General features: G+C 38.3%; 1 protein-coding gene across 2 annotated transcripts in view; it reads right to left on the bottom strand.

The window, feature by feature from the left end:
• MEIS2 (Meis homeobox 2) overlaps positions 1 to 21,378 on the bottom strand; it is a 173,506-nt gene that overhangs the window by 99,714 nt on the left and 52,414 nt on the right. The window lies entirely within an intron of this gene.

Here is a 21,378-nt window from a genome sequence, read left to right as displayed (position 1 = left end):
AGTCTTGGGGCATCTACACAATTAACTGACCCTCATTGCACATCAGTGGCATGTTAAGTTTTTCATAACAACCTATGTGGATACATGTAACTTTACTACAATATATGAAGCACGTCCAATAAAAGGAACATTGATGGGTACTTTAGTCCTGTACTGCATCAAGATTTCATACAGTCTAGACCAAGAGAATTTCGTCATTGAAGAAACTATATCCTCCAAGCCTTTCCCAACAGTCTATATCCATTGTTAAAACAGAGAAATCAAAATAAATTAAATATAAAAGCTGGTGCACAAGATCAAGGGTGAAAGAAAATAAGATATTTACCGTGTTAAGTATTTAAATACATTCACCATATTGGCCACACCACAGTTAGTAGGGCTGAAAGCACGGATGACCAAGTTTGAAAACAAGCCAAAACACAACATTTTATGGAGATCAACATACCTCCCTGATACTGCTATGAATCCCAGATTTCTGGGTTTGAGAGGACACTGATGCACAGTTTTGTACATAGTTACATAAATTAGATTTCAAATCAAAATGCCACTTTCTTTTCATTGTTTTTCTTTCCCTCAGGGCCAATAGCAGTGGCCACTGCTGAAAATAGCCTTGGGACCCAGCATCCTGGAATTCCATTACCTTCCTAAGTCCCACCAGTGCCAAAGTTTAGTCTTTTAAGTTTAAAATGAGGTAGATGTGGATGAGACAACTCCACTGTCTCAATTCCAGGCATGCCCATGTGCTATTTTCTAAGTCCAGCCAAAACCAGTACTCTCCTGTACTTTAGGGGAAAAATCTTTGGCGCTATGACAAAATATGAATCCTGCTGCAGCAGTTCTTAAAAACCATGTCAACAAAATTTGACATCTTAACTTTAAGTGCTGATGAAGATGAGTGAACTCAAAGTGAGAAATTACATGGGCAAAGGCTTTGCAACTCCTTTCAGACAACTCTTTTTTGGGCACATTATTTAAAATATTTCAACAATTCACTTTTCTGTAGAAGACAACAATTAACATATGGAAATTTAAACTCAGTACGTGGAAGCCAGAAATATCCAAAGAAAGATTGTGACATGCCACTGTGACTCCTAGAAGCCAAGTCCTTCACATTAAAATGTCCTGATTCAATAAAGCAAAGAAGAGTACAATATGGCAAAAAGGTTTTCATTTCCATGTCTCTCCATCATCGATCAATACATTACTTTCTATCTTCTTTGAAAATATAATGTAACATTAAAGAATTTTCCAACATTTAAATAGTAATTTAACATCTTTTAAGCATTTAATGAAATAAAAATGTAGAAATTAGCTATTTGATACATAATATTGCAAATATTGATCTTAGGATAGACTTCAGTGACTCATGAACTCCATATTGCATAATAGAATAAACCTAAACCAGTCAATTCACACAATTCTGCTGTCATCACATAAGAGCTTTGCTCCACTTTCATTTATAGACTATCACAAAAAACTCTTAGTCTACATTATAATCTTCCTTTCACTAACTTTCCATTTAATCTGATGGCATAAATTATATCCATATGAGATTCAGTGTACAATTTCTATTTACCAACCATGAAGTTGTTTCCTAGTAATGTGCACTACTACCTAAAAGTGGAACCTAAATTATGTCCATAAGAACTACAGTGTCCTCACTAAACATACTGTAAGCAATCCAGTTAAAAGATTCTGTGACTAGTTTTAAAGTATACCTAAATTATTAAAATTCTTCAACAGCTTCTATCAGAGGACATAGTGTTGAAGTGGACGTCATAGATGCACATTCACTTGCACCATAAGTGCAATGATGTGTGCAAATGCCATTTTCCTGTGTGCTTTGTACATGCAATATTGCATCTCTTTCATATGCAAGTGACATTGTGCAAAAAATGAGCTTGTGCATTCACATACAGAACACTGCTGCTTTTCTCCACCACTGACGTGGCCTAATGGGACCAAACCCAGACTTACACAACTGGAGGAGGAGAGGCAGCAATGCTGGATCTAGAGCACAGTCCTGAGTGCAGTAACATGTCAAAGCAAAGAAGAGCTGATCTGACAGCTGTTGCTTTCTGACACCACCAGCTACCTCCTATCTGCACCAGAGCTGGTGTAGAAACAGCATCTGTGTCAAGGTGCCATAGACAGATGTTTTGGGGTCGCTCTCGTGTGTCTCAGTGACAGCTGGGAATTATACTCTTTCATGTAACGTGCCTTTATATGTTAAGGAGGCCTCTCATAAATTGCAGCTAGTGCATCTCTAAATAAACTTTGAGGAGGCACCCCTAAGGGAGGAGAGTTAAGTACCATTTCCAAACTACTGTATATCCTGTTTGTACCACAATCCTGCTGTGGTGGAGAAAAGAGTCACAGCTAACACAGCTCAAAGTGAGAAATGATTAAACAAAAACTACTAAAACTACTACTTTTCCTGTGTCATGGTAGTATCAGAATATAGCTACTCCCTGCGTGGATGCATCTACTACCTGAACGGTCAAGACTTATTCACCTTGCCTGTGTGAGGAACTCACCCCAGTGGGTGTAGCTAAACGGAGTGAGTGGAACTTGGTCTTCAAGCAGAATATAAAAGCACCTTTAAACAGTCCAGAATCCGATGCAGCATGACAAAAGTAAGGTACACCTTTCTAACACACAGGAAGGATTCCTCCTCTGCTGCCAGATGTATAGATGCCCTTCATGGACACAGCTGTTCCAGACCCTACAGCATGTCTCTGTCAGGAGGAAACACACTGACCTAAAACACCTTGGATAGTCAGCAAACTAGGGATAATGTAATGCATTCAGCCTCAGCCTCTGACACCGTACTTGTACTCATATGTACAAGTACTTATAATGACTCAAAAAATATTATGTTAAATCACTGTGAGGGGCAGGGGAGGAAGTGGGGGCAGTGGAGAATAAAAATCGTCTTTTTCAAGAATGAGTGTTTGACCTGCAAATTGGAATGGAATAAAAACTTATTCAAGAGGTTCATAAGTACTGTAACAGATTAGAAAAGGGTTTTTTCTCTGGACAAAACTTTTGCTTTTAAAAACTCAAGAGGCTTGAAGTTTTGATTAGTGTTAGCTAAATACACATATATATGAATTAGTGTAGGCACTATTTTATTAGTATTTTTTAGGCAGTAGTAGTGATGCTAGTGAGAATAAAATATAATGTATTAGAGAGCATCAGTCTCTGAACCTTCCAAACACCAAAAGAAAATGCATATATCACAGGGCCACTGAGATAAAGTAACACTCAGCCCTAGAGGGCACAGATTTCGTCTTTATGTAAATCAGTGCCTGTCACTGCATGCATGATTCACTGCTCAGAGTGTACTCTTCTGTGACGAATGAGTCCCGCTTAATTTGGCAGTGATTATGCGGGTTGCTGGCCCTCTAAACCCCTTTGAACTTGTAATTGCTGCTGGTTTAAATAATGAACATTAAGGGGAGGTGGATTCATAAAACTGTGGATAATTACATTTTTTTTCTTTTTTCCTTTGTTTTTTGGGTTTTTTTTCTTTTTTCCTTATTTTCCTTTTTTTTTTCCTAATGGAAAGAAAAGGCTTAGGAGACCACTGATAACTGTATCGTACCAGGCTGTTACCGAAATAAAACTGCAGTCTTGTTCAGTCTTGAGGAAGGAAAGGGAATGGAAAGGAGAAGAGGAAAAAAGAGAGGGAGATCAGAATGGCTTGGATGCCAGTAGAAAAGGAGGAGCAATGTTATTCATGAATATTCATAGCCAGTCACATCTGTAGCAGGCTTGCTTTCCACCTTTTTTTCTTTGCAGTACAACATGGACAAGAAGTGCTAACAAAAGAAGGTGATTGTGCAGTTCTATCAGGCTCCAGGTTTAATCTTTACAGAGCATATGGGTGAACTTTTTTTTTCTAATTTTCAAAGACTCACATTTTTAAAAAGTTGTGAATGTCTTTAACCAAAGGAAGTGCTCCCTCTCCCTCCCCCCGCCCATGCTGCTTTTTAAAAATTATGTTCCTGTAATTATGAATGTGAGGGAGTCAGTTGCCAAGGAAGCATGATGTGTAACATGCAGCAAATTTGTTCCTCCTCCCCTTTATGAGCACTTTACTAAATCCTCCAATATTCTTTGATCCAGTAAAATTGTGATTTGCGTGTGTAATGTATTGAAACAACGATGACAACAAAAATTGTTATTGCGGAGGGGACAGAAACCAAAGTCAGCCAAGTCAGGCAGCTACTACCCAGAAACAACAAAGAATGAATGATAAATTTAGCAGCCTCATGTTCAATTTTCAAACAACACAGCAGAGATTTATAGCTTTGCTGCTCCCATGGTAAACGAAGCAGCACACAGAAAGCATGTCTGTTTTTGATTTTGCTATGTTTCCCCCCTTTTTTGTTCTTTGCTTATTTGCAGTTGGGTTTTTTTTTTTTTTTTTTAACTCTACATTTTCTTTATCCTGGTGTGAGATGAATATCAAAGGCCTAGTGCTGTTGGTAAGCCTCCAGCATACAAGGGCAGCTCAATGGGATGTTATTAGAACCTGCGTCACAACACGGCAGACTGTGATTAATAGCAACTGTATCAACGGTAGCAACTTCTCAACAACGCCCTCCAGCAGCTCTGAAGGGGCCATGTGAAGAAGAAGGGAGGGGAAAAGGGAAGAAAAAATGTCTGCAAGAGCTGGCTACTAGAGGTTTAGCTTTGCACATGATTAGGTTATGTCAAAACTGTGTGAATGCTTTCTACCAGGACACAGCAGGGATATTTATTTAAAAGCACTCTACCAAATGTATGGGTTGATCAGTGCTTTATTTTGCCAGAATCAATCATGTGAAGAGGATCAGAGCAATGGAGAATAGGACACCGAAAAGACATGGAATGGTTAGAGTTTTAATCAGGGTTCCCTTCAAATGAAGAGGAAAAAGATTTCCCAACATTTCATGAAAATTTCTTAGAAAACTGCAGGGCTGCTAAGTTTTTCCTGTTGCTACATGAAAGAAAGCAGGTTTAATTTAAAATTATGTGTAAACTGATATCCTGGCTCTCCTTTCTTTCTTTCTTTCTTTTTCTTTTTTTTTTTTTTTTAATACAGTTTAGAAAGCTAGGTCCACACATCAAGAAATGTGAAGCTTATTCAAATGTCCCATTCCCATTCCACATCAGAAAATAGTCTAATAAATGTCCTCAACCTCAATGATTCAAATAATCCAAAATTAAGCTCTTCCAACTGTAGCTCATGAATATATGGTTTGGTCCATAGCAGGCCTGAAAATAAAATGTAAATGCATCAATGGCTTTTAAGCATTACAATCTGGATGTAAATTTCCAGCTCTGAAAGTCTTTAAACTTCTGCCCACCAGAAGCCTGGAAAAAATACTGGGACTTCTGGGATCTTCCTACACTTGCATCATTTCTTGGCCTCATCACCACTCACTGCTGGCCCTTATCTGGCTCAGTGGAGCATTTGTCTGGCCAATAGAGCAGATTTTATTTAGTGAAAACTAAGAAAAAAGCCCTTCTTAGAATACTTTTAAAATATTTAATGTTACTTGCTCCTTCTCACAAAATCTTGCTGCCACTAAGTAGTTTTCATTTCTGTAAACATTATTTAAAATATTTTAATCATTCTGCCATCTTCTGTCTCTCAGATAGAAGAGGTGGAATGTTCACCTACAGATGTAAATGATGTTAGTAATTTTGGTCACAAATTACACTGTTGGTATAGAATTTAGACTAAAAAAAGCATGCAAAACTATTTTAAATGTATGTATTAGCATTGAAGCAGATTTAATCCATATCTCAGTGAGTGAAACAGAAGAAAAGTTGTGGAAGACTCATGGTTGGTTAGGAGAAAAATTATCAGCGGGTGAAAAATAAAAAACAGCTAATAGCTCTGCAGATTAGATGAAAAGGTTAGGAGTGAAAAGGAAAGCTGTGGTACACTGGTATATTATACTGTCCTCCTTCAGTAGACAGAATGACACACTCCAACTGCTGTTGGACTGCTGTGCTGTTGGCCACTTTTCTATCAAATGCTCCCCTCATCCTTAATTGTCACAGTTCTGCTGAGAGAGCAGGGGTTGTTATCCAGGGTATTGAAGTCCAGAAGCAAATGAACATTTACACAGCACTGAAAATCAATGCCTGCTGAGCTATAAATAAAAAATAATAAATCTTAACTACATTAAAAAATGCAAGTAACTTTTTATTTCTTTCTCAGAAACACACAGCTTGCTCAACAAAGTACTGAAATATGCTATATTTGTGCCAAGGACTGCAACACACCCTTCAACCTGTTTATCTTTGAAGACCATAATTAAGGAGGCCAAACTGGTTTACAGTCTACACAAGTTGCAAAAGAACTGCATTCACAATTTTTCTCAAACACTAATTTTCCTTATCTAAGAATCTTGCTTGATTAACATCATGGGGCAATTAGCAGTTGAGTGAAGAGATTACCTTCTGTTGCAAAAAGACAGTCAACCTTTACAAGTTCTACAAATGAATAGTTTGGACTCAGTTCTCAGCTGTATCCAAGCACAAGGAAACCAAACCCTCCTGCTGTTCTGATCTCAAGGCTGGACTGAGCTAGTCCAGTACCTGATACCGCTTAGTGCTGCCTCCCATGTTTGTTGGAGCACTCCTGTTAAACCTTTTCCACACAGGAATCACCTCAGCACTTTCATGACTGCCCAGGCACACTTTCACTCCAAAATGAGGGCAGAAGCTGGTAAGATGACCACCCATTTTTAACAACACGTACCCATCAACCTATGGTGTTGCCTCTGCTAAGAAATCCTGATGGTGGCCTTGCTGTGCTATCCTCAGCTTTCCTAGTAATAGTGCAATATTCACACAGAGGAAGCCTCTGATTTCTTAGTCCCTTAAGACACAATTCTACAGACTCAGATGAGTATTTTTCTTTCTTAGCAAAAAGGACTAATTGAAGATTACCTAGGAAAAATTGGCAAAGTGGACCAAAACAACTATAGAATAACTATCACAATCATGAGGTACCATAAAGACCTTTCACAAAGGGAAGGAGAGTGAGGGAAGGCAGAAATAAGCTTCTTCCTTAACCTTTTGCTAAGATTTAGCCTAATACGCCATGAGAACAGTATACATGGCATAGAAAGAAGCAGAGCCATCACCAAAAGCTCATCGCTCAGGTGAAAAACAGTGTAGATCACCAAACCCTCTAGCAGAACAGCGTCCAACCTGCAAGTGTCCGCTGGGTTTTCTGTGTAGGTAGAGGGCCACAAAGCTCTGGCAGTGGGGCTTTGAAAGGTTGATGTCTGATAATGGCTTTTTCATCAACCTCCTATCAGCATTCCCAACCACAGAAGTTTGCTCTGCACTTGAGGTTTCTAGGAAGGATGAATGAAGACTGATGAGGGAGGATGAAAGAAGATGTGGAAACCCTCAATTCCCTAAATTCTCATCCCCTGCACCTTTTGCTTTGCTGAGCAATGAATAAATAATCAGTACTAATGTTATTAAAACAATCTTGCTATCTCAGGGTCAAATTCTGATAACAAATGCATGGCCTGACTGGCCTGCAGAAATGCATTTGAGGACAGTTACAACCGATCTGGAATATTGGTGATCTCTGCATTTGAGCTAAACCAAAATTATTTCTGCTAGGAACATGGAAAAAACTGGCACAAAGAAAAAGCTGTGACATGAAGCATTTGCTTGGAACAAGTACAACTTACTCCTGTCTTCTGTATCCTCCAGTGTGATTTTCAGAAACAATCAAAACAAAAGTGACAAAACCCAAAAACCACAACGAGCAAACAGCAGCTTTTAAGTGCTGTGGGAACAGAGACGTTTGTTTAAGTAACCACTGTTTAAAAAATGCATACATAGTAACACCAAAATAAACAGCTTGCAATGTTGTTTATTTTAAGATACACAATAGTAATGTAAAGTGCTGCAAGCTCTGAATTCAGGGTATACTAACACTATTTACAGTTGCGAAGAGCTGTAGGAAAACTAAGCTCCATGCCAGAAGACTCCTTGTTCAGAGAGCAAAGGTCAGTTTTCACTGCTTTTGCAGCTAGGAGGATTTCATCATGCAGCCATGGAAAGCTCCTGCTCTCATTTCTCAAGCAGGTAACTCCTGAACTGCATATGAAAATCCTAATAAAGGCATGTCATGCCTGTCTTTAAAATGGGTACCCAAGCCCATTCCTGGGAAGTAAAATTTAGAGGGAGAAAAAGAGATCTTTGTCCTGTTGCTTCACTTTAAAATCCTTCCAAACATGCCTGACTTACTAACGCTATGTTGTGCCAGACAGAAAAAAAATACCCAAAAGGAGAAAAATAAAACTAAGCAGTGGTGTTCTGAAAGGTGACTGACTTACTGAACAGATTTATGTCCCTGTGTGTCTGAATTGCATTTGATTCTCTGCTGACAAAAAAAATTATGTCATTGACTTCAATCCATAATAGAAGTTTGTGATATTTTTCTTCATAAAGCCAGTCTAGCTATAGGCAAGAAAACTGGACTTTTTTTCTGGCCAATCCATCGTCTATTTATTATTGTAATTACATAGCTTTACCATTGTAATTGCAACATTATTGTTATTGTATAATCCTTGTGACTGCCAGTAAATGAGCCAGAAAGAATCCGACTTGGATCTGAGATCCAAGACTAAATTTCTAATTCTGGCAATGAAGGAGGAAAAAATAAAAAAAGAGGAAAAAAAATAAAGCATTTTTCTACCATGAAAACAGAGTTCATTTGATCTGGAAGGCATTGAGATGAACATGGAACTCCACAGTTAGATTGTTATAAAGTAATGTTCAAGAGTAAATTTTCATTTTAAATTCAAAATACAATCTCTTTCTTCCTGATACTTTTGAGGAAAGCTGTGTGTGAAATTCAGCAGCTGAAGACAGCAGGCACTCAGTCAATATTTCCTTGTGGTCATTCTGCCTCTCTGAGGGCTCAAGCTTTGGTTTTGAACAATGGCATCAAATTGCCATAAATGCCTGTAAGTGAAAAGCAGGTGAAAAAGCTATGTTTTTCACCAATTATGGCATTCAAACTTCTGTGTAAATCCATAGCCAACTCCATTTTATATTAAATTTGCATTGGATCCATGACTTTAAAAATCAACATTTGTGTTTTGAATGCTCAAACAATTTTTGGTGTTTTGGACTGATGTTTCAAAGAGCAAATGTTGGAGCAGATGTCAGATATACTGGGGAAAGACCAAGCTGGGTAGAGGTTGATTTCAGACCTGTACCTTACCCAGATATTGCTGAAACTTCACAAGTTGTGAATGAAGATCACTGTATGTATTGTGAGAGTTTCTGTCTCTGAATATCTGAAAGGAAGGTGTTTTTTACATAAGTTTCTCAATACAAAGTCGCTTTCTTTGTCAGTTTGACAGAGCCCAAGCCTGGCTGACCTTCAGCATCCACTCCCAGTGCCTGAAGGAATAGTAATTAAATATTTCTCTTAAGCTTAGTTCTTCAATTTGTGTCTCAAGCCCATTTCTAGTTTGACTTTGTAAGTTAATTTTGCAATAATTTTTCCACTGACAGATAAATGAAACGTCATTAAAAAAGTTGAAACAAATACAACATAAACTTAAATCTGAAGGAAGCCAAATTTGGAAAGGCTTCCTTTTGAAAACAGCTCTAATTTCAAGATACTTTTCAGTTTTTAATCATTAATAAGAAAACATGAAAATATGAGAAAACCTTCAGGCAAGACTACTTTAGTGTAAGCCCAGGAATGTAAGTTGTTTCTCAGCAGTATACCTTCAACTGTTTTTTTAGAGTCTCATTTTAAAAGTGCTAAGCAAAGGCACTTCCACAGATTGTTCTACAGTCTAAACAACTGGGGTTTGGCTGCTGAATTCCATTATTCCTGCAAGATATTTTGTTCTTCTTCAGTAATTTCTCCTGTTATCTCTTTGTAGCCTGTGCTTATTCACTGCTTCACTATACACATTCTCTGTCTAGGGCTAGATCTTGTATTTTTGGGATGGATGGAAAGAGCACTGGAAATAACAATACAGCTCCCATTTCTCTCATCTTTTTTCAGTCTCTGTTACCCTTTTTGGGGAATAAGGGCCCTGATAGTCCAGGCTCTCCCAATATCCTTCTGTATCTTTCTCAGACTCTCACCAGAATGTCCTCAGGCTAGTTTCATAATCCTCAAAAAAAAAAAAAAACCAACCAACCAGTCCCGATGTTCAGCATGAGATCATAACATGGTGATCTCACTCTGAACATTACCTTTCACTACAGCAGCTCTATTGACTTCTTTGCTTAGAACAGTTTGAATTTCCCACCAGCTCTGTTGTGTGATATTTGGCCTCTTTTAGGCAAGATACTTTTTCATGGAGTGAGCCTAAAGAGTACTGAGTAGAAAGCTCATGAGTCCCCAGGCCTTGTTTTAAAGAGTTTTCCATCTCAGCAAGAAGTTTGCTGCAGAGATTTTTTGGGATGCAGTAGAAGATGTTAGTGTACTGCTGAATTGGAAAGTGCAATATTTTATCTTTTCAGCTGGCCTTTGAACAGGATTCAGACCCCAGGAGCCAAACTCATGATAGTATCACAGCTCTACAGTTATATTTATTTGTACCCATTCTAGAAAAACACCATAGTCCTGTTCATTTGTAGACATTTTATTCTCCTGCTGCACATATTGTTTTGCACTGGTTCCTTTGAAAGCATTATTGCTTTCTAAATGGACAAGTTTTGGGAAATAAAAGGGAGAGAAAATGGCAAGAGCTCCTTTTCCCAGAAGGTTGGTTGCATCCAAGAGCATTGTGGGATGTAAGTTCATAAAAGCCAGGAGAGCTAAGATTAATTATAGTAGTAAATTGTCTACAAATGTTTTGGTTAGATATGCACAAAGTAGTGGGGTTTTTGGTCTGAGAAGCATTTGCTTGGCAGTTTATGGCCACCATACAACACATTCATAGGTTGTAGGCTGTTTAAACTTGAGGTGTAAATGGGCATATTATGTGAAACAATGTGGAATCCTTAGGATTATCCTAAAACTCTGCAGTTCATCCCACCATCCACAGAAAAGTTCATACCAACTCAAGAAGCACCTCTCTTTCCTAAGCAATGTTAGTTAGATCATGCAGTAAAGTTCCCCTGTGTAACTGGAAGAAATTGAAATGAAAACAGACAAGACCAAGTAACACAACTCTTGGATTAGTCCACCAAAAAATAAAGAAGATGGAAAGGAGAAGTGAATCAAATTATTTTCTCTCTATTTTTTGTTCACAATAATTAACACATTGTTTCTGTTTAATTTCCTACTCTATATGTGAAAGAGAAAATCAGAATGTCCCTTTATGGTTGAAATTAAGCACTGTTTAAACATTAAGATTTTGAACTGATCCCTCAAATTAGCCAACTTTCTTTGCAATTAATATGTGCCACTATTCCTATGAAACACTTCTTTGCTGACTCCCTCAAATATACACACATCTCTTTTCTGACCACATAACTTTCCTTATTCCAGTTGTTATCACACATATGATCTTGCTCCCTATTCATACTCCATAACCCTGAACAGCCCATTTGTGAACTATCCAAAGAGCTGTCAGCTATCTGCACATGGTCCTCAGTAGGCAGGGACCTTGCCAGTATGAAATGGGGACTTGGCAATATCCCTTCAGCCCCTTACTCTTCGCTCTAAGTCAACCTCCTGTTTTATGTTTGTTCCTTTAAGCACAAGTGGGATACGCAAGTGGGAAGCACCTGGCTGAGTCAAAAGAGGCAGCAGAAAGGATCAGGACTGGTTGGAAAGCTGGCAAAGTCCAACTTCACATGAGGACACTCTCAGACTGTTGAGGAGGGGAATATCCACTAGCAAGTTCTTGAAGTACAAAGATGCATTGGTTAATGCCATTACACTCCCTTTACCTCTCACTGTTGCCTCTTGGCCAGCAGTTGACACTCAAAGTTCTTTCTCTTGGTGCTTTCTGGGAAAGATATTTGATAGCATTTACATGCAGTAATCACCACATCAGGAAAAGACCTGACAAAATTAACACAAGACCAAGACATTTGCACTGAAGTAGCTTGCAGAAATCCTATGCTTTTATCTACAGTATAGACCAGCAAAAATATAACAACCTTAATTATATATTAAATGCTCCTTCATAAAGATAAAATTCTCCTGAACTTTCAGTCTACAGAAGTTCAGGTATTTGTATAAGCATAGCATGACTGTCATGCTCTTTCAACAGCAGGATAAAATCACAACAGAAGTGCAATTTTCTATAAATCAGCTGTTGCAAAGTAAAAGACACAGGCCTTACGCAGTGTTTTCCATCTGTAAATATGAAAAGCACTTCAAAAAGCAGCCATAATCATTGTGCCATACTGTTTAAACAGGGAAACTAAGGCACAGTGTCTTCTCATGGGCTCAGCTAGAAAGAGAAGTGAAAACCCCAAAGGTCTGCCAGAGCTCCCTTGTGCTACCCCATCCTGGGGCCAGTAGTGAAACTTGTGTCACAAGAGAATGTGAAAGCAGTTGAGCACTAAAGACATTTGTCTTCCTATCATAAAATAGGGAATGACTGAAAGAGTTATTAAGTGTAATTCATGGATAAAGTGGCTAGAGCATTTAACACTTACTAAGTGTTTTTCTGCCTGTCTCCCATTATGATTCCTGGCTTTTTCTACATCTTTTCTGGCTTTTTCAAAGGGGTCAGAGTTCCACTGGAATTAGTGGAAGGAGGACTGAGAGATACACATTGTTAGTCACTAATTTATGAATTATCTGCAAATATTTGAATATAAAGACTCAAACCCTAATTTATCAATTTACCTGTGAGGAAAAATAACCGCTTTTATAATGGTCTATGTAGATATACAGCATATCAACTAACAATGTAGCTTACATAATCTTTGAAGTTTTTTTAATTGACATAACAATGTTAAAGTAATCTAGACTAGGCTATGTTCTTATGAAAATCTACTCCTTTCACATATTTAGTATCTGTTAAGAAAGTGAACAGGAACTTTCCCATTGCTATCTGATTTAGTCAGATGGTATTTCCACAGTATATCCACTTCAGAATATCAAGTTCCCACTTTGAAATGACCAAATAAGAGCTTGATCCTGATGACAGTCAAATTTTTACAGCACTAAAAAAACCTGATGTATGAAGATTTTTTTTAAACACTACACCAAAATATTTGCTTCTGTTTACTGAGCTACTCAGATTTATTATCCTGAGATTGTAAGAGTACGTCATGAGATGTTAAACATTTTATGGACATAGGCAGTCACCTGCTACAAATAAAATACATATTTTGAAATCCCATCATAAAAAGGTAAAACCAAGATTTAAAAAACACTTTATGGCCTATCATCCAGTATCAGACAAAACAACTGAAATTAGTTTTGGCAGATTTGGGGATAGCAGTTAAAAATAAAAAATAACAAATGTAAATGCATGAAAACTGTATTGCCATTATGTTTAAAGATAACTGTAAGTCTTTAGAGATGCCCATGATTGCTTTAGATATTACAAACAAGTGCTGCCAATCAACTCTAAAATATGTAATGCATGGTATTCTAGGTATCATAACTCGAGGCAAACTCCACAACAATAGGAGTAATATTGTCTGCCACAAACTACTCTCTTCATTAGGCAGCAATAAGAATTGACACATCCATTTCTTTGCAGTTGTGGAAATGTTGGCAGAAACATGCTTTTGTCTTTTGGGTTTTTTTTTTTTTCCCAACATAACTCTAATTTTACTGGAAACTTCCTTGAAACCAATTGTCCTGCTCATGAATCTTGAGAAGAAAGTTTTAAACATATCCTGAGGCAAAGCTGTGAGGTAATATCACTGCACAAACAACAGCAATTGTATTTTCCCTAAAAATATTTGTTATATCTATGTATAATCATGTGCTCACACTACAGAGAAAGGGAGGAACTATGAGTTTTCTGATGACAACAGCTTTAGGTAGTGGGCCCTGAGGACACTCCAAAAACTTCTCTCCTCTAGCTGACTGTGATCTTGATCTCCAAAAGGTGCAGTTCACAACATTTATTAGAGCAATGTTTTTGGAATGAAAAAAGTGTTTAAACACTTTACATTCACATATGCTTTGCTTAAACCACTTTTTGCCTTGTGAGCCTGGCAGCCACAACTCTATATAAACGAATTCTTGTCACTATCAGTTCCTTGTTTCAATTACTTTAAGGAATTCATCAATTGGACTTTGGTGTTTCGTTTCTTTTCTTTTCTTTTCTTTTCTTTTCTTTTCTTTTCTTTTCTTTTCTTTTCTTTTCTTTTCTTTTCTTTTCTTTTCTTTTCTTTTCTTTTCTTTTCTCTTCTTCTTCTCTTCTCTTCTCTTTCCTTCTTTTTTTCCTTCCTATACTGACTCTGCAAAGCTTTGTAATCTGACAATAACAACCAGAGAAAAACAGTGGCTGATCCTATCTTTTGCTAGGCCACATTCAGCTTGCTCAGTAGAGGCTTATTAATCAAACTTCAGTTCAAACCATGCACATGTTTTTTGCTGTTCTCAGGAATCTCCTGTTTGAAAATGGCAGGTAAAATTTTAAACTGGGAAGTGACATCTAGCCACGTTATCTGATGGTTTGGCATTGGCTGACCTCATATGTCACATGAATGAAATTCACCTTGCTGCAGTCCTGACACATTGTGCTGCCTGTTGATGAGGAGGAGGCAAAACCAGGCAGGCTGGTATAAAGATAAAAACAAGGAGAGGAAAAGGCAAAGCATAACTAGCTAATATCAGACAGGGTACTGTGAAAAACTCTTATAGCAGGCCTAGAAGAGGCCCATTAGGTAGACTCAACAGCTTAAATTGTCCTAGTTGCGCCAAAAAAAGATTTTGCTGCAGCCCGTCAGCCTGCCATGGATTTGGGGACGGAAAGGCAATGAAAGGGATAGGAGAGCTGGAGGGCAAGGGTGGTGTGATTCATTTACTTGTTCCTTGCAGGATTCACAATTTGGGGATTCTTTGGGGGTTGGGGAGGGTGTGTATGTGTGTGTGTGAATTTCACCCTATATATAACTAGGAATCCTATTAGAAAACAACCCAGTGACACTGCAAATCCAGTATTTCTCAGCATGCTATTTTTGAAGCTGAAACACACAACATATTTTGATCTCCAAAGAAGCACAATAAAGATCCTCTCTTCAAAATAAAATGAGAAGTAAAAAAAAAAACCCTCAACCAATTGCACATGTAATAATTTCCAGGCTGGCTTCCTGTGATTGTATCCGATTATTTAAATTTTGGACTGTCTCTTTAATTTGAGGAGCAGGGAGAGAGGCGACAGATGGCAGACAGAATTGACTTATGTCCTCTATTCTTCTGCAGAAGAAGGGGGAGTGCAGAAAGTTTGATCGAGGCAAAAGCTACAGTACATAGGGCTGGCTATAACTATCTAATAGGTCTTTTGACGGATCGGTTCGGAATATTTAGGTTTTTTTCTCCCCCAGACAGGCTTTGTAACAAACCCACAGTCCTGGAGGTTGCCATGGGTGACGAGAGAGCTGACATCCAGTCCCAACTACAAATAAGCACATGACAAATGGGCCCAGAGCCCTCCGACAGCCCTGAACCTTGGTGACCCCCTAAAAAACCCAGCCTCCCCATAGCCTGTGCCCCCCCAAAAAAGCATTACTGAGTATATTTGTCAAAACCGAAAGCTTGCACTTAATTGGAAACACTGCCGTGTAACTGAAATGCTTAGGACAGCATGTACAAGTAAAAATAAATCATGCAGCATTGTTATTTAATGCGCTGTGACATCATTTCCTGAAATTAAACAGAGATGACACAGATTCAGACAGTCCCTGCTAAGGTTCAGTTCAAACAATTCACAGATGTTTTCCTCCAGCCAGCAGAAAACAATGCGAGACTTAAAGCACTCCTCTCCCTCTGCCCCTCTCCATCTTCCACTCCCTCTCCTCAGCCTTTTCACTGGTACAAGGAGGTATGGCAGTTTTATAATACATGCTCCCGCAAAAATATTCTTTTTTTAATTTAATTACTCAGGCTGTTGTACTAAATAGATGGATCATTGTGTCACAAAAGCATCAATTTTTCAGAAGAAATAACAGATGTCTATGTAACAATGATTAGATTAACCACTCCCAGACAAAGCTAGCTTTTGAGGCCCACACACCCCATGACCCTGGGTTCCCTCTTCTGTAGGGGGTGGATGTAGAAATGTCAGATCTAATCTCAGATTCCATTTTTAAAACAAACAAAGCCCCACCCCCATCCCATTTCAGCTCTTTTCTTTTAAGATTGTGGTGTTTAAAAGGTATGTGAATGTTTGGTCTCTTGCTAATTCTTCAGGATGCTTTCATGGCTGAGGACTAGGAGCACTCAGAGGATGAAACCTTTCAGCCTGGGATCAGAAGTGTCATTCTGAGAAAGATTTCCGGATTTATTCTGCCCATGCTGGTGACACGGTAGTGCAGACAGGCAGGACAGGAGGGGGATGCTGATGACATTAGGCAGGGCTGTGCTACCAGAAGCAATAACTACAAATGTTAATGGCCACCACAAGCCCTTCTGAGGAGACACCAGAGCAATTCTGGGGTACAAAGAGGCACAGCTCTGTTGTCCTGAGGACTGCAAGACCACAGGTCATGGGAGTTTAGTAGTCAGGCACTGATTTTTCTTTAGCACTGGGGGGTGAAATCATTTAACCTCTCCTCACAAAAGTTTTTCCAGCTGAAAAATGAGCACAATATTATTTTGTAGGACATGCTTCCAACAGGGTGGTGTTTGTACAGAGAGGTCTGTTCTACACCAGCAGGCAACTTATTACCTTGCTGAAAACAGCACACAGCCTAAAAGCAGACCTGGAATAAAAATGTAGCTTAGGCTCCTCCAGCTCTCTTGACCCCGTGGTGCCCTGAGGTGGAGATGGCAGCCACACAAACACATGTGCAGGTAGTTTTACAGGAGAATCAGAGGACATTGTCCATCTCCTGTGTGTACCCTTGGAGGCTATAGCATGTTACAATGCACTCCAACACACACACTAAAATACACTAGAATGACTGCACATTCCTGTATTATCTGGAGTCTCCCAGCCTTCTTCTTGCCATTTTAACTGGACAGAAGCCTGTTGTATTTTTGGGTTTTGTTTTGGTTTTTTAAAGTAGAGGAAAAACAACAATGTGAAGAATGCTTCTCCCAGATCACATCTCAGTAAAGCTGTTCTTCTGCAGTTTGATGTGAAAGTAAGCTGTTCAGTGTGCAGTGCAACAGCCAGCTATGTTTGTAACCTTTCTTTAAGGTATTATTACTAAAATAAAATATGGAAGGAGATATTTTTGAAGGTGGGTTGGATTCAACTTCCTTGAACGCTTGCGCCAAGATTGGTTTTGGTTGATGACATTCATCTCTAGAATCAAATCTAATGAATAAATAAAATAGCTGCCCTGTATAAAAGGCTTGATAAGCCATTCATCAAAATATGATAGATACACATTTTATTCTCAGATACACCCACATAAATACAGAAAAAAAAAATCTGTTTCAGTGAGACTATTCATATTTTCCAATCTGGACACCTGAATGTAACAAGTTAAGAAAATTAATTCAGGTAAGTACAAAAGCTGTGGCTGGTTCATTTTATCACCTTCCAGGAGAACTTTAGCCTGACAATGAAACAGATAAAACCAAGATATATTCTACAGTAAACTGTGTAAAGAGCAAGATCTTCAGCCAGAAGATTGTGGAAATCAGGCTAAAATGTCATTGTTCGAAGTTAGAAAACAGAACTTCAGCTAGCAAAAAAAAAGCAGAAAAAATAGCTCAGCTCCTCTGGCTTTAGGGGAGACATCCCAAATACCATCAGATGGGAATTAGGCATTTTCATTAAGAAAGCTTTAGTTTGCAAGCTACCATTGGTAAATCTGGTACTATTAGTTATGATACACGTCTTCTCAAACACTATAACAAAAAACCAACCAAAATAGAATTTTAACAAAGGGCATCCCTCCAGGTAAGTGTCAAAGCATAATTGAGACTCTGTTCTACCAGCTCGGTAAAAAAAGGTGAAAAAATGTTGAATGTAGCAAAAATGTAGTCTTTGGCACACTGCTGCAGAAATGGATGAACTACCAGAGGTACAAGCCCATAGAGTGGTATAATTACTTCCTTTATAACTTTCCTCTCTTCTGATTTTGTATATATATTTTAAAGGTCCTCCATCCCTCAAAAGGGCATGGGAGGAGGGGGACCGGCTCTATAGTTGCTGGTAAGAAATCCTAATTTCAGCACTGGCGTAAGCTGAACGTATCCATACATTTGAGCACTTCCTGTTTTCACTTTGTGATCAAATATGTTCTTTGCAGGGCAAATAGGGGAGCACTTGAGGGAGGAAAGCAGTGATGTCTGAGAGGCTAATTGAGTGTACTAAGAACTCCTTAGCATAGAGGAAAAGGAGTCTTCCAAAGCTATGAATAAACTCTCAGCTTGGGTCAGATTTCTTGCTGATTCTTTCTTTAACCACCTTTGAACTTGACTAAAAACAGTCTTAATGTCAGGTTTACCTTTCTGATGTCGTAATCTTTATATACTATTGAAAAGATTATACTACCAGACTAGGATTTCCTCTACTTTCTTAAACACTGGATATTATCCAGAAAAAGCATACACATTTCCAACCAATTCATCCTCAGATCTTTTATCTTCCGGTAGTGTTGTAATTCCAAATGTAAGACAGAGCTCAGTAAGTGAATGAGAACATGACAGAAGCTCTTACTCTTTGCATTTGATTTCCAACAATAAAAACATGCATGTGTATCCTATTTCAAATATAATTAAAGTTACTACAAAATGGAAGCTGTGATAGGGGTTAGAAATTGTTTTGAAAGACAGAGCCTGTCAGACACATTCATTCTACATCAGAGTTCAAGTGCCTGTCTCTTCAAAAAAGCCACTTAGGCCATTCAATTTTTAAAATTGGCTGCCTTAGGAGTTTGCAAACTGATTGAATAAAGAAAAAAAAATAGCATTTTATTTAAAATCATAAGTAAATACAATGGTCAGATCTGAGTTACTCTCTTGGAATTTGACAGTCTAATGGGCTTCTACATTTAATCCATGCCAGAAGAGATGGACTGCCACTGCCTCTCCTTCCAGGGAAATCAGAGGTTAATGATTTTTGTCATATTGAGACTAACAGCTAACAATTGCTACAGTTGGCCTTTAGTTTTTTATTTGTCCTTTTGAGGTATTCAGAATAGGTGACAATGGCTTGCAGTTGAGAACATATGTAGAGAGACCCCTGTGGCTTATGGAAAAGTTGCTCCATGCTGGTTGGGTGTTTGAAAAAAAAAATACAACCAGAGCTCTTTTATGTTCCTCTCCTTAATGAATGCATGAATGTCAAAATGTACCAATGGCCCATTCAGGGGGCAAAGCCTAAGCAGCTCCTTCTTTAAGAACACATCCTGAGACATAAAATACATTTGCTTAACAAATTAAAATAATGAGATAATTCAATTAGTTTCTTAAAAAAAAAAAGAGAGAGCGAGAGAGAGAAAGAAAAAAGGGTACATCAGGGGATTATTGTAATACAAGAACAGGTCATACAGCACAAAAGAGGAACAAACCAATTTGAAATAAGGTTAGAGTAGTAATGAAGGAATGTACATTGAATCATGGACTGTCATTGTAAAGATATTTACTTGAAACAATAAAATTGTACATCACAGATTCCCCCGTTCTGGCTCAGCCAGAGTAACATTTTGAATGGACAAGCTAATTTGAGAAAAAGTGTGAGATCTTTAAAAGAAAGGAGTTTTCTTCCTTCCCTGCATGTGTTTATGGCAAGAATCTTTCTGAATTTACATTGCACTGGTCAGGGGTCTCCATTATCAGTTTGCAGGTCTGAGAATTACAGCGCAGTAAATCTTTCAACACCTGCAAACTCATTAAAGCCTGGACGGTAAAAGGTTTGGGGCTTTTTTGTGTTCATTTAATCTGATTTTTGTGAGGCCATCCTCACCAGTGACGGCAAATTTCCTTAATTCATGCAGGATGGAGAGGGTCAGGAGAGAGAGGATAGAAACAAGGAAAAGGGATTTCAAAAAGCCAGAAGAACTTTCCTCAAGAGAAGTGAGAGGCAGTTGACTGTTTAATAAGCAAGTGTCAAATGCTTTCAAGGAGCACATAAGAAAGAAAGGCAGGAAGGAAAAAAAATTGATATCACAAATTTCATAGGAGGAAATGCAGTTAACATGGAGGTGTCTACAAACCAAACTTGTTTATTTGTGGCCCTGCTTTTTGCTGTCTGCCTGTACTACTCGTGTAAAGATACCCTACAGCTAAATGAAAAACCCTCCACTAGCACTCACTCGACTTCCAAATTAAAAACATTTTACAGGTTAGTAAATCTCCAGCTGAGGTGATGTAGCAAAGAACAGCTGTGAAGTAATTTTGATAATGATGAGAATAATAAGCACATGGCAAGGTTCAGGGCTTTGCTGTTGCAGCTTCAGTGCTCCTGAATAGATAAAAGTGATTAAATACTCCTGATTATCCCTGACCAATATGTAATGGATTTACAGCCCTTTCAATTAGTCAGTATTTGCTTAGGACTCATTATTTTGTCTTTGGTTAAGTAATCAGCCCAGAGACTCATGTTCTGTCTAATTCCTCTGAGCCAAGTGGGTACAGGGCACCTGACCTTTGAAATGGCCATAGCTGAGAGGCAGGAATAACCACTACTCCAGCAGAGACACTGGCTATTCCAGCTAATCCTGACCCCACAGGCCAGATCAATGCACCTTAGTTTGCTACTAACGTCCTTACATCAAAATGATGGTTTAGAAATGTGAATCTATCTCTCCCCCCTTTAGCTGTGCTGCTGGCAGAGCAGTTCAATAGTCTCTATCATAAATAAATCGGGTCCAGAATCATTACACCGTAACCAACAGCAGGAAATTTATAAAACCATGGAAATTTATAAAACTTCGGTAGAAGAAGAGGCAGTTAATAACAGTTAGCATTTCAAGCCTTATCAGTAAGAAACAATTTCAAAGTGCAAGAAAGAAGAAAATTGATAATTTTACCAGTTTCCATCATTTCTCACATGAAGTAAACTAGGCTTTCTAGGTTTTCTGTGGAATTGTGTTTCGATGCCTAAATGAAGCTATAACAGTCAACAGAACACCAACACAATACCAATAGCAAGTGGACAAATAAAAGCCCAAGGAAAGCACTGCTATTTCACATATTTAATCTCTCTCCCCCCAAATGTGAATATGGCTAGGTTTTAATATTTATGGACATGAAGAGAAGCAAAAGAGGCGCTTATTCTCTCTGTTACACAACTGAAAAATTAGGGAATCTGTAAGCTTTCTTTATTTCCT

The sequence above is a fragment of the Molothrus ater genome, chromosome 6 (genome assembly GCF_012460135.2).
Source record: "Molothrus ater isolate BHLD 08-10-18 breed brown headed cowbird chromosome 6, BPBGC_Mater_1.1, whole genome shotgun sequence".
Classification (NCBI taxonomy): Eukaryota; Metazoa; Chordata; class Aves; order Passeriformes; family Icteridae; genus Molothrus; species Molothrus ater.
This window is presented reverse-complemented; position numbering and strand designations above follow the sequence as displayed.